Here is a 12,715-nt window from a genome sequence, read left to right as displayed (position 1 = left end):
TATATCGGATTCCTATATTATCTTTATATTTTTCCCACAGGATTTTGCAGGACATATATTGTACAAGATCAAGTTTTCAAGATCAATGTCCATCAAGATAAAGTTTTCAAGAAACACTATGGAGAATTTCGAACATAGAAGATTTCGAAGACATCGTTTGTCCAAGGGGGAGTGTTAGGAATAAATTAGCGTCATAATTAAGCTAATTAGGCAGTTAGGATTTCCATTAGGATAACTACCTAGCAGTTAGAACTTTAGCGTTGTCCAAACGCTGTGTATATGGAACCGTCGTCCCATCCTTACAAAGGGATGCAAATGTTGTAACTGACAATGTAAAGCACCTATTGGGCCCCTATAAATACCCAACAGATTCTATCAATAAAGACATCCATTTCACTCAATCTCTCTCTCAATCTCTCTGGTTTCTCTCTAAGAACAACCCCTCAATCTTCAGTAGGTCCCACGACATGTTTCCTTCTTCCTCCTCACTCTGGCAGAAAATTCCCCACGATCTCCACCGCGTTGCCCTGGCCGCGTCGAGGCTGCTGGCCGGCAAGAAGCAGCAGCTCGCCGGGAAAATTCCATGGCCGCTGTTGCTCGAGCCGCCTGGGATGCTGCTGGTAGGGAGATGGCTTGGGATGCGCCCGTCGGGGATACAAGCTCCTGCACGCCGCGCAGTGCAGGGAGGACGACGACGACGACGCGGGCTCGCCGGAGCCTACGGGGACCGGTGCATGCCGCCGCGGAAGGGAGTACGACGCCTACATGTGCCGCCGCTACGCCAGGCGCGCGTCTATCGCTGCGGCCGAGGTCCAGCAGCAGCTGAGGCCACACGCCGGCATGCGCCAGCAGGCCGACCCCGCTGACCGTCAAGTGAGCTGCTCGGGACACGCCGCAGGTGAGGCGGTCCTTGGCGGCCGTGCCCAGACCGACCACCACGAGGAAGGAGCACGGTGCGGGGTCCCATGCGATTCTGCCCCGCATCGCCTTCCTCGAAGTGGTTCAGGTTCGCCAAGATGCGCCGCTGCTTCGCATGGACCGCCGGCGTCGGCAGTGCAGGCGGGGGTGCCCAATGCGGCGAGGCTACTGGAGCCCAGCGCGGGCGCGTGGTCGACATTTCAACGGCCTGCTCCTCCCGGAAGTACCTGCGGGCCGGTGGCGGAAGGCAGCGCATGGCGGCAGGGAACAAGCAGGCTGGCATAGGAGGCGCTCCGGCCGCCGGTTCTAGCACGGAGGAGGTGGCGCGGCGACGGCGACCCTGGCACGAGGTGAAGGCCATCCATGAGCGGTCGGCGGTGCAGGCACGGGGGCGTGCCGACGGGATCTTATCTCTTTGTTAATCTTTTAATTTAGTCCTCTTGGTTTGAGAGTGGAGTTTCAGAACCGGGCGGCACATGCACCGGCCTGAACTCGTCCTCCCATTGGCGCCTGAGGGAGTGGTGGGCCTGCAACATGGTCATTTTTCTCACAGTTCGAATTGGTGAATACACGATCATATACGTCGTCCCCGTACAAGGAGCAGACATGCATGTCCCTTTCGTTGATGGCAGTCTGACGTGGTCTTGTCAGTACATGATGATTATGCTGGCCGGGACCATTTCTTCTCAGTTTTATTGCGCATGCATGCCGGCGCCTGCTTGTGTGCGACACTGTCGCTGCTGGACAACACCTCATCGTCAGGCGTGTCCGCCTCCGCCATGGTCGGCATCTGCACCATGCAAGGGTGCATCCTCGCTATGGCCGACTTCTCTTCCAAGAAACGAGCACCGCCTCCTCGCCGTCACGCATGACGCACAGAGCAGCTTCTTCTTCCAGCTGGAGGGCGGGCACGAGCACTTCGTCTTCCCACACCGCGGGCACCCATCTCGTGGACGATGTCCACCGTCCATCGCGGGCGGCGGGACCACCACCATGCTTTTCCGGCGATGGTCGATGGAAGTCCGTCCATGGCCATGGCTGCGTACCACCAGGTCCATCACGAAGCAGCCAACGCACGCCATGGAGTCGTTGAAAGTTGCGCCGAACCAGGGCTCGCGCCACGCCGTTTCCGTGCGGAACCACGACGTCAGCGACATGGACAGGACACGATGATGGAGTGCAACATGTCAAGCGCGAACAGCGAGAGGCCTTGGCCCGCTTCTGGCACCGATACGATGAGGCGCCAATCACGCCTGAGCCTCCTCTGATCCGGATTGCGCGAGCAGACGCAAGAGGCGGCGTAGGTAGGCGCCGTCCTGGACGGCAGGAGGGAGAGCGCGACGAGAGGTTGGGCACCATGGCGGAGCCACGGCAGAGGTGGACGGCGTTGGGTTGCCGAGCTCAACTGGCGCACACAAAGGCCATGGACTTGGTGTGCACGCGAAGACATGGCTCCGCAGCTCCGCCTGCACTTGGAGGAGCTCAAAATCGGCCATAGTTTTGGCTGGAGTCTAGAGCCGCTGGGAGAGAGATAGAGTGAGAAAATCGTTTTGGCTTGGTGACCAACTTGTTTATGCTATGAGACCCTACTCCTGCACATCTGTTATTCGCCACGCCTGTACGTTCTAACCCAATCATCTGCACAACAGCCAGCGTTATGTGCACCTCGTGGGACACGGAAGAGGGAAGTAAAGAGATCGAGTTATGTGCACCTCGTGTGATCGCTGTGCTCACCCCTTCTCCTTAAAAAGGCCAGCACGGTAAGTAGACATTAATTCCTGTTACACAGTAAACTGCAGATGGTCCCTCGGTCCTGATCAGCCGACAGTCAGTCGATGTCTGCCCTGGACCATCTCCTCGTTCCTGTTCATCTGTTCAGATACGCGTTTCATACATTAAGATTATAGCAAATACGGTAAGTGGTCCTGCTTCGAGTCAGAATCTTGCGTCCATGGCAACCGTCGATGCGGCGGGTTCATATGCCGGGCGGTTCAACTGTGACTTTTCCTCTTGGTTTTCATCATTCAAAAATAATCTCTGTGGAAGTAAGTGGCTGACATATGGGATCATAAGTAGCCCACGTCAGCAAAATACGATGCTCTACCTGCAACAGTGACCGATGCGAGCTGTGAGCCGTCCCCAGTTACCGTATATATTGCGTACTAGCAATGAGAGGCGCGGCAGCACGCCGCGCCATATGGTGACTGATTGGTAGTAATTATTAGAAAAAACAAAAATGAAATAAAATGAAATGCAACAATTATTATAGATACCATCACAAATATTTCTAACATTTCAAAATAGCGTGTTAGCACAGAAACTTGTAGCACAGGACATCTGAATTTTCGTCAGGCTAAAACCTATGTTAAATTTGTCAGGTGATTGATTTGAGGTGTTGCTAGTATTGTGTGACTCGATGCACAGCAGGCTGAACATTCATATGAAATCACTGTATTTCAAGGCTTTTGGAGGTGTCAGTTGTCTCGGAAAGATGTGCATTTCCAAAACATATGAGCTTAGCATATATTCAACCATGCTAGAGTGTTTAGGGTGCAGGGCATTCCTTCTACCATCACGTGCACCATCTGGGAAATTGTTGTTGCGACTGAACCATAGGCTGGTGTACACTGCGAGATCTCTATGCCTCCTATGTTAATCAATTCTTGTAGGTGGATTGATAGTACCTTGCAGGCTGGGGACATTTTCTGTGAGAAAATGTTGTAGTAAATATTCTGTTCTCAAAATGCCAAGCCAAGATACAATGTAAAATTATACTCATATGCTTCTGGATCATGAGAATTCTAAACTTGTAGAGTAGAAGATCTCAAAGCATCAAAAGTCCCCAAGAACAACAGTCATGAAGAGAGTGGAACATCTCGAAACATTATATGGTCATGAAGCAAGGATTGGCGCAGCGGCACGCCGTGCCCTCAAGGTAGCCAAGAATTGAAGAATGAAGATTTGAAGACAAAGTACGCTAGTGAGATGTACAAATATTTCAATATAAAAATAACGTACACACTGATCAGTTTCCAAATAGCTAATATGATGACCAACACCCAAGGGGAGTACAAAGATCAGTTTAACACAACTTTGCCTTATCACAAAATTCATTAGCCTAGCTGATATATGGAAGGAAAAAATCAACAGGCTTGGCCTTCCCTAAGCAGCAGGATACATCACCTTTATTAGAATCAATTTTCAGTGCTCCTTCCATGTTGCATGCCCCCAAAAAAAGCGATAACAACCTTATCTCATGCATGCCTAACTTGATCCATCAGTCAGTGCAGGATAAACGGTGGTGGCTACCTGTATACAAAAGACCCAAGTACTCTACTCACAGGTAATCCTAGAGATAGCCCACTGAGGAAGAAGGCTTCTTAGATTCAAGTCAGGACTCCGATGGTCAGAAGATTTTAGATGTATCTAGAAGTAAAATGAAATAATCAGATAACTAAATCAGGAAAAAATAGGAAAATCACCTTAGTTAAGTAAGACAATAATCCAATGACTATCCATGTACATGTAATGTGGTGAATCTATGCATTGGTTGCTGAAAATAGTAGACTCCAGGAAGAGCAGAGCAAAGTAAAAAAGAATATAAATGAAAGGTCTATGGTGAAGCGGAAAGAGAATCTGGTAAAGCGGTGCGGTAAACAAAATCTTCACAGAAACTACTAATCGACCCAAAAATTAGAGAAAGAAGAAGTGTGCACAGCGCATAGCAGGCGTCTCTATAAGCATGGATTTGATGTGACTATCTATGAAGCATTAAATCACATCTAATATTTGTCTATCTATGCAGTAACAGTAACGTAACCGTTACAGTCATTCGACGCACAAAAACCTGATTATTAGCTTCTTAGGAAATTATCAGACAACTGTATGTACACAATAGGCTGTCTATTTGGCCTAAGCCTATCCTGCCTGATGTGAGCATTCGACAGTATCTCTAAAAGCATTGCAGAAATTCATTGACCTTGATTACTCATTATGTTTCAGTTTTTCAAATAGTCAAGTAACAACACTTAATAGATGCACCTTCGAATTTTAAATGATAGTTCAAAGACTAAGCATCAGGCATGGAGAAATGTCTTAACAGTATATGGCAATCAACCAGAGCCATTGTTGTGCCAGCACATTAAATATATTACTCTTGTCCATTGTAGCATCAACATGACCCTGATGTCACTCGCTTGTATGAATCTCACCGGGAATGTTCTCACCCTGTATTGATTAGTTTCCATGGAAAATAATATTAGTATCAAAGCAGAAAGTCCATTGAATATAAAATAGAACTATCTTAAGATCTAACCATACTCATATCAGGCAGCAAGAAAGGAGACTAACTAAAACTTGTTAAACAAAGGAGACTAATCCTTTCAGCTCAGAAAGGAGTTAGCTCAGAAACACAATCATTATAATTTCCCATCTTCTCATATCTGCTCTAAAACTTGTTAAAGAAAGGAGACTAATCTTGACGCCGGAGTTGGTTTTCCCAACTCTAGACCTTTTTTCCTACCGTGTCTTCAATGCCCACCTCATGTTGAGTACTAACTAAACTAATCCTTTAGTTTATCCATACCATTATCAAATTAGATAGTCCATTGAATAGAAAATAAAGGTATCATAAAATCTAATAATGCTCATATGGGGCAGGAAAAACTATATCCCATTCAGAAAATATTTTCTTTAGGTAGCCTATATTCATGTAAATGGTGGAATTAGCTCAAAAGCCATGTATTTCAGTTCTGAAGCCACCTATCATCCCCATGTCGTTAGCTATAATATCGGAAGCCATATGTTTGCTACAGCAGCTGGTGTAAACATGCACTTTTAGAGAAACTCTATTACCCTCTTAAAAAGGACAATTGCATTTTGTAATATTATAAATACAAAATGGCACACACAGAAACTAAATCACTCACTAAAGGACAGGGAAAATAATTCAAGTGGCAAATACAAATCATTTAAGTGCAAGGTGAATGGAAATAGGGGAGTTAAGAAATTAGATGCATGACAGAATAGCAACAACCTACAACAGTAGGTTGACCTTTCAAGGAGTATAATCCTAGAATAAAAATCTGTAATGGTGAAGTTTTCATTTATTATGTGAAATTTATATAGCAGACAGCTAAGATGTTCAAATTACCGTGTGTCTGGAAGATATTGTATCTCAACCAATCTCCATATGTATTATCAAGCTGTGCAGCAACCATCTCCCATGCTCTTGGTGCAAGTTGGTCTCTAGCACTTTTGTAGAGATCGATTCATTGAATTTAAGGCTCTACTGCACCAACTCTCTGAACAATTTTCCCATTTGCATCTCTGTCCAAGTGTGAGATCCAATATGATCATTTCAAAATCACAGAGGAAAAATCCAGACTATAAAACATTGTATTTGCCACAAGTTTACTCTATTAATATACATGCGGACAAATAATAAGAGTTCAGTAACAGCAAGCTGTTTTCCTGTGTACATTTTTATATCCTTAACTGAAAAAAACAGTTCTGGTAGAAGCTGTCCGGCAAGGTGGGAATACTGAACAAAGCGAATAGACTGCTGATTTTATTAGCATAGCATTCTACCAACCACAAGCGCAGAAACATCTTTTATTCTACTAAAATTATTCCTTGTTCAATTGAAAAAAGCATCGGGAAGTTCTTTTTTTAGGTTATCACTAAGAAGATTTTGCACCTACGATACAATCAGAATTGCAAGTTCATGTGTTATAACATCAGAGGAGATCCGATTGCTGCTATTCTTAGCACAAAAAGATACAACACAACGTTTTAGTTTTCAAGAATTGATGGAACGAAAACTCATATCATACAACCCCAATTCTTAATCTCTATCCACCACGAGTTTACATGCCTGATGTGGATCATACTTTTGTACTGAAACACCTCAAGAAACTACAACTTGATGTGTCCACCAACCAAGAAGCGAAGCAAAAAAGAAATACAATCTACATTTTCAATCGATTTGCAAGTCAGATGTTAGACAATTGAACAATTAGCAGTAGGAAGAATATGAAGGCACTCACACTTGGGGCGGTCTGGCGGAAGCTAGGAGGCATTAGCAGCCTGGAGGAGGTAGCACATGTACTTCCACTCGAGCATAAATCAGCAGCGGCCATCAAGAGACGATAAAAGAGATAAGAGGGTGAGCAACAAAAGAAGAGCAGGCCCATGGTGATTGTAAGACAATAGAATTGGGGGAACCGGCTCAACCCTCTAGGGGTGGCCTATCACATTATATATATAATGGGTGTGTTACAATGGTACAATACGTACACGTATACAGAAGCTATACACAGTCTAACACCCTCCCTCAATCTTAGCCACTTCCTAAAGAATCGAGAAGGGTAAGATTGCGCCTACAGGCCTCGAACTGTGGTAGAGGCAACGGCTTGGTGAAGATGTCTGCAAGTTGATCTTTAGAAGAGATGAACCTGATCCGTAATCGCTTCTGTGACACACGTTCCCGTACAAAGTGATAGTCAACTTCAATGTGTTTCGTTCGGGCATGAAATACCGGATTTGCAGAGAGGTATGTAGCACCGATGTTATCACACCAAAGGATAGGAGGCTGCGGTTGGGATATACCCAATTCCTGAAGCAAGGACTGTACCCAAATGATCTCAGCAGTAGCATCAGCCACAGCCTTATACTCAGCTTCAGTACTGCTACGTGACACAGTAGCTTGTTTCCGAGCACTCCAGGCGATCAAAGTAGAGCCAAAGAACACAGCATAGCCCCCCGTAGATCGCCTGTCATCCGGACTGCCAGCCCAGTCCGCATCAGAATACGCCGAGAGCACCCCATAGGGATTCGGTCGTATAGAAAGGCCATAAGACACAGTAAGTCGAACATAGCGCAATATGCGCTTGACAGCAGACCAATGAGTGTCGCGAGGCGCCTGTAAATACTGACAAACTCTGTTGACAGCATAAGATATATCTGGGCGTGTGATCGTCAAGTACTGTAGACCACCAACAATACTCCTGTAGACTGTTGCATCCTCAGAAGACAGAAGCGCACCATCAACAGCAGTAATCTTGTCAGTAGAAGACATGGGTGTAGTAGTCGGCTTACATGTGAGCATCCCAGCCCGCTGCAGCAAGTCCAAAGAGTACTTCTTTTGTGTCATAATAAGTCCAGCACCACGAGAAGCAACCTCCACTCCAAGAAAATAGTGAAGTTGCCCAAGGTCCTTGACAGCAAAATCAGCACCAAGGGAACGAATAAGAGCATTAGCAGCAAACCGAGAGGAGCTGACCAAGATAATATCATCCACATACACCAACAAGTACATAGTGACTGCGAAGCTTCGTAGAAGAAATAATGAGGAGTCGGCGGCGGACGGTGTAAAACCATGAGCACGAAGAGCGGTCGCAAGGCGGGCATGCCAGGCCCGAGGAGCTTGTTTCAACCCATAGAGTGCTTTAGTAAGACGACAGAGATGATCGGGACGATCAGGATCGGAAAACCCAGGTGGTTGTCGCATGTATACCTCCTCCTCCAACAAGCCATGAAGAAAGGCATTCTGCACATCAAGCTGCCGAAGAGACCAACCTCGAGTGACCGCAAGAGAGAGAAGAAGCCTGATGGTGGTAGGCTTGACCACCGGATCGAAGGTGTCTTCATAGTCAAGACCATAACGTTGTCGAAAACCGCGAGCAACAAGACGCGCTTTATAGCGCTCAATAGTCCCATCAGAGTGCTTCTTCACCTTGAAGACCCATTTAGAATCAATGACATTAACTCGTGGTGGGGGAGGAACAAGAGTCCACGTCTCATTACGAAGAAGAGCATGATACTCCTGTTCCATAGCCTCTCGCCAATGAGGAATACTCATAGCAGCCTGGTATGTGCGGGGCTCGGAGGACGGATCTGCAATTGCGGCAGCCATACACGCAGCATGCCAAGCGACACGGCTGCCGTCGTGCGCTCCTTGGGGCGAAAAATGCCACTTCGGCTGCGCGTATGCGGGCGCAAGCACAGGAGCTGTCGATGTCGAAGGAGCAGCCGAGGAGGGGCCGGAGGACGTCGACGGAGAGGGCCCAGCCGACGAGGGGCTGGGCGATGGCGACGACAGTGACCCAGTCGTCGAGGGACTGAGCGATGCACTGCGCGTCGGAGAGACCGAGCCAGGATCTGCCAAAGGCGTCACAAGCGGTGAACTGCTCGGCGAAGGAGGCAGTCCAGGAGAGGTTGGCGACGAGGACGAGGCAGGCGTGGGGCTCGGCGGGGCAGTCCAGGACCGGGGCGAGGCCGGCCCAGTGCCAGAAGGCGAGGCAGCCCGCGGCGTGGCGGGCGGGTCGGGCGAGCGTGCATGGGCGCTCGGACCGAGGCCATGCAGGGGCGCAGCACGATCGACGTGCGCGTTGGATGGCAGCGGCGACGAAGGTTCTGGGACCTCCAGAATTTCCAAACGAGCTCCACGCCCGCGTCTCGCACCATGGTTAGGTAAAAGTACAGGAGAGTATGCAACATCATCAAATTGGTCAGAGGCAATGGAAGATGAATGCAAAGAGGGAGACTCATCGGTGGAAACAGGGAGTTTGGCAAAAGGAAACACACGCTCATCAAACACGACATCCCGAGATATGTAGACACGATTAGTAGGAACATGAAGACATTTGTAACCTTTATGAAGGGAACTATAGCCAAGAAAGACACACTTTTTGGACCTAAATTCCAGCTTGCCTTTATTATATGGGCGCAGATGCGGCCAGCAAGCACAGCCAAACACTTTAAAGAAAGTATAGTCAGATCTGTTCATTCAAGAGAAGTTCAATAGGAGTTTTCATGTTAAGAACACGTGTGGGAGTACGGTTGATGAGAAAGCATGCAGTGGTGAACGCATCACTCCAAAACCGAAAGGGAACCGATGCATGGGCCAAAAGAGTAAGACCAGTTTCAACAATATGACGATGCTTACGTTCTACAGCAGCCATTCTCGCTGATGTGTATGTGGACATGCTAAACGATGAGCAATCCCAAGCGACCGGAAGAAGGAGTTGAGGTTGCGATACTCACCACCCCAATCCGACCGAACATGAACAATTTTATGCTTGAGAAGGCGTTCAACATGTTTTTGAAACTCGAACAAAAATATCAAACACATCAGATTTGCGCTTGATAAGATAAAGCCAAGTAAAACGACCGTAAGCATCAACGAAACCGATATAATAATTATGACCACTAACGGAGGTTTGGGCAGTGGCCCCATACATCCGAAAACACAAGCTCTAGAGGATGTTTGACCTCCCTAATAGACTCCGAAAAAGGAAGTTGATGACTCTTCCCCTGCTGACAAGCATCACACACTGATACATCTTTATTACTAGGTGCGGTAGGAAGCTCATGACGACGCAAAACATGGCGAACAATAGGAGTAGCAGGATGACCAAGACGAGCATACCACTGTGACGGCGAGACGCGAACTCCACTGAAAACGCGAGAGACGCCAGGATGCTCCAGACGATAGAGGCCCTGGCATAGACGCCCACTAAGAAGCACGTCCCTCATGTCCCGATCCTTAATAAAAAGATCAAACGGGTGAAATTCACAAAACACATTATTGTCAACAGTGAGTCTAGGAACTGAAAGAAGATTGCGCGTCACAGATGGTACTCTAAGAACATTGCGAAGCTGAAGACTCCTATTTGCATGGCTAGTGAGAAGGGATGCTTGACCAATATGGGAGATGTGCATACCTGCTCCGTTGGCGGTGTGGACTTTGTCGTACCCATGGTAGGGCTCGGTGGTGTGGAGCTTCCCCATCTCGCTCGTCAAGTGCTCCGTTGCCCCAGAATCCATGTACCAATGCGGATCAACGGAGTAGGACTGAGTGTGCCCCTGAGACTTCGAAGGCGGGGCGGGGCGATCAGCCATGGCAGCTTGACGCGCATTGTTGCGCGTATCCCGGCCATCATTGCCAAGTCCAAGAAAGCTCTTCTGGAAGCGACGATGACACTTGGACGCCCAATGACCATCAATACCGCGAGCCGGCAGCACCCGCCGCCCCCACTGCCAGGCAGCGTCGAAGGAGGAGCAGGCGCGGACGCGGACGGCGCAGGCCCCTTGCCGGACGTCGGGGCGCTCGATGCGGAAGAGCCGCCCTTGTAGGCAGCATGCGCGGAGGGAGAGCCACGACCACGACTAGCACGGCGCGCCTCAACACGCTGCTCGCAAGAAGAAGGCGGGAGTATATCTCATGAGCCATCATAGGATTGGAGTGCCCTCGCTCATTGATGATTTCAACCAGGCCATCATATTCTTCATCAAGACCATTGACGATGAAGGAGTTGAACTCGGAGTCCGTGAGCGGCTGGCCAATGGATGCCGCCGTGTCGGCAAGGGACTTAACCTTGTTGTAGTACTCCGTGGCCGTGGTGTCGAGTTTCTCACACTCGCCAAGCCGACGACGGACGGCACTAGCACGAGCCTCGCGATCGCGACGCAAAGGAACGCTCAAGGATGGTCCATGCCTCGTGAGAAGTCTTGGCAAAGACAATGAGCCCGGCAACGGCTGGGTAAGCGACCCCCTGGATGGAGGAGAGGTTCGCCCGATCCCTGCCCCATCCAAACACGGTGCGCCGGATTGTAGACCGGACCGTTCACGCTGTCCACCAGCGCGGGAGGGCAAGGGAGAGAGCCATCGACGTAGCTAAGCAGGTAATGGCTCCCAAGGAGCGGCAGACCCTGCGCACGCCGAAGATGTAATTGTCCGGCGACGACCTGACGGTGATGAGGTTGCCAAAGTGAACGGCGGAGGCAACGAGCCCGTTGTGAAGACTGCCGGGGCGCGTACGCCATGGGGGCAGAGACGGGCGGCACGGGCAGGGGCGCAGCGCAGACACCCGCAGGCGGCGATAGCGCCGTCGAGGATGCAGACCCGCCGGAGGCGCGGACGCCGTGAGGGCAGTGGTGCACCAAGGCAAGCCCGGTGGCGGAGGATCCAACCGTCCCCGCCGGCGACCCCTCCATCGACGTGAGGGCCAGAGACCCAAGGGCGGCGGCCGAGGAAGCGGGCGAAGAAGAGGCGCCGGAGGTAGCAACCATGAGCGCATGCGGGTTGGAGAAGAAGGAGCCGACGCTCCTGGTCCCGATCGGAGGCTGCTGCAGGGCAGCGGGGTCGACGGGGCGGGAGAGAAGCGCCGCGAGCGAGGCCGGAAGGTAGCCCGCGGTGGAGGAGCCGGAGGTAGCCGCGCTATCCATGGCGGCGACGAAGATCGGGCGGCGATGGAGGTGGGCGGCGGCTAGGGTTTAGGGTGGCGGAAGCGTAGGACCAAAACTAGTCTCGATACCATGTAAGACAATAGAATTGGGGGAACCGGCTCAACCCTCTAGGGGTGGCCTATCACATTATATATATAATGGGTGTGTTACAATGGTACAATACGTACACGTATACAGAAGCTATACACAGTCTAACAGTGATTGGCCGACCTGAGGAGGAGGCTCCTTTCCTCATCCCCAGAGGAGACGGGTCAGAAGATTTTAGGCTGATGAGGCCCCCTCGAGCGCCTCCATCTCCACCACAGCGCTGCCCCAGAGCTGCTCGTCCCCACAGCTTTCCTACCATGCCGTGCTCACCGGCCAGCACCGAGCACCGAATTGGCCCCCTCCACCAATTCCCATCCGCCGCTGCTACAACCATAACCACGGTTCCGGTCGTCTGCCAAGTATTCCCATGCTGCTGCCCTTAGGTGTATGGCCCCTCCGATGCTGCTGCACTTCAAGTCTTCAAGACTCCATCACTACAAAGCCGATGTAGCGACAGAGA

General features: G+C 49.8%; 1 long non-coding RNA gene across 1 annotated transcript; it reads right to left on the bottom strand.

Moving 5' to 3' along the window:
• Positions 1-3,619: 3,619 nt before the first annotated feature.
• Positions 3,620-7,114, bottom strand: LOC124674974. The gene is made up of 3 exons (XR_006993127.1): positions 6,966-7,114; positions 6,071-6,246; positions 3,620-5,145 (listed from the first exon to the last, which is right to left on the bottom strand). It is a non-coding gene; the product is annotated as an uncharacterized LOC124674974 (long non-coding RNA).
• Positions 7,115-12,715: the final 5,601 nt, after the last annotated feature.

This window comes from Lolium rigidum, chromosome 7 (genome assembly GCF_022539505.1).
Source record: "Lolium rigidum isolate FL_2022 chromosome 7, APGP_CSIRO_Lrig_0.1, whole genome shotgun sequence".
NCBI lineage: Eukaryota > Viridiplantae > Streptophyta > Magnoliopsida > Poales > Poaceae > Lolium > Lolium rigidum.
The sequence above is the reverse complement of the archived record's forward strand: the minus strand, read 5'-3'. Positions and strand labels throughout refer to the sequence as shown.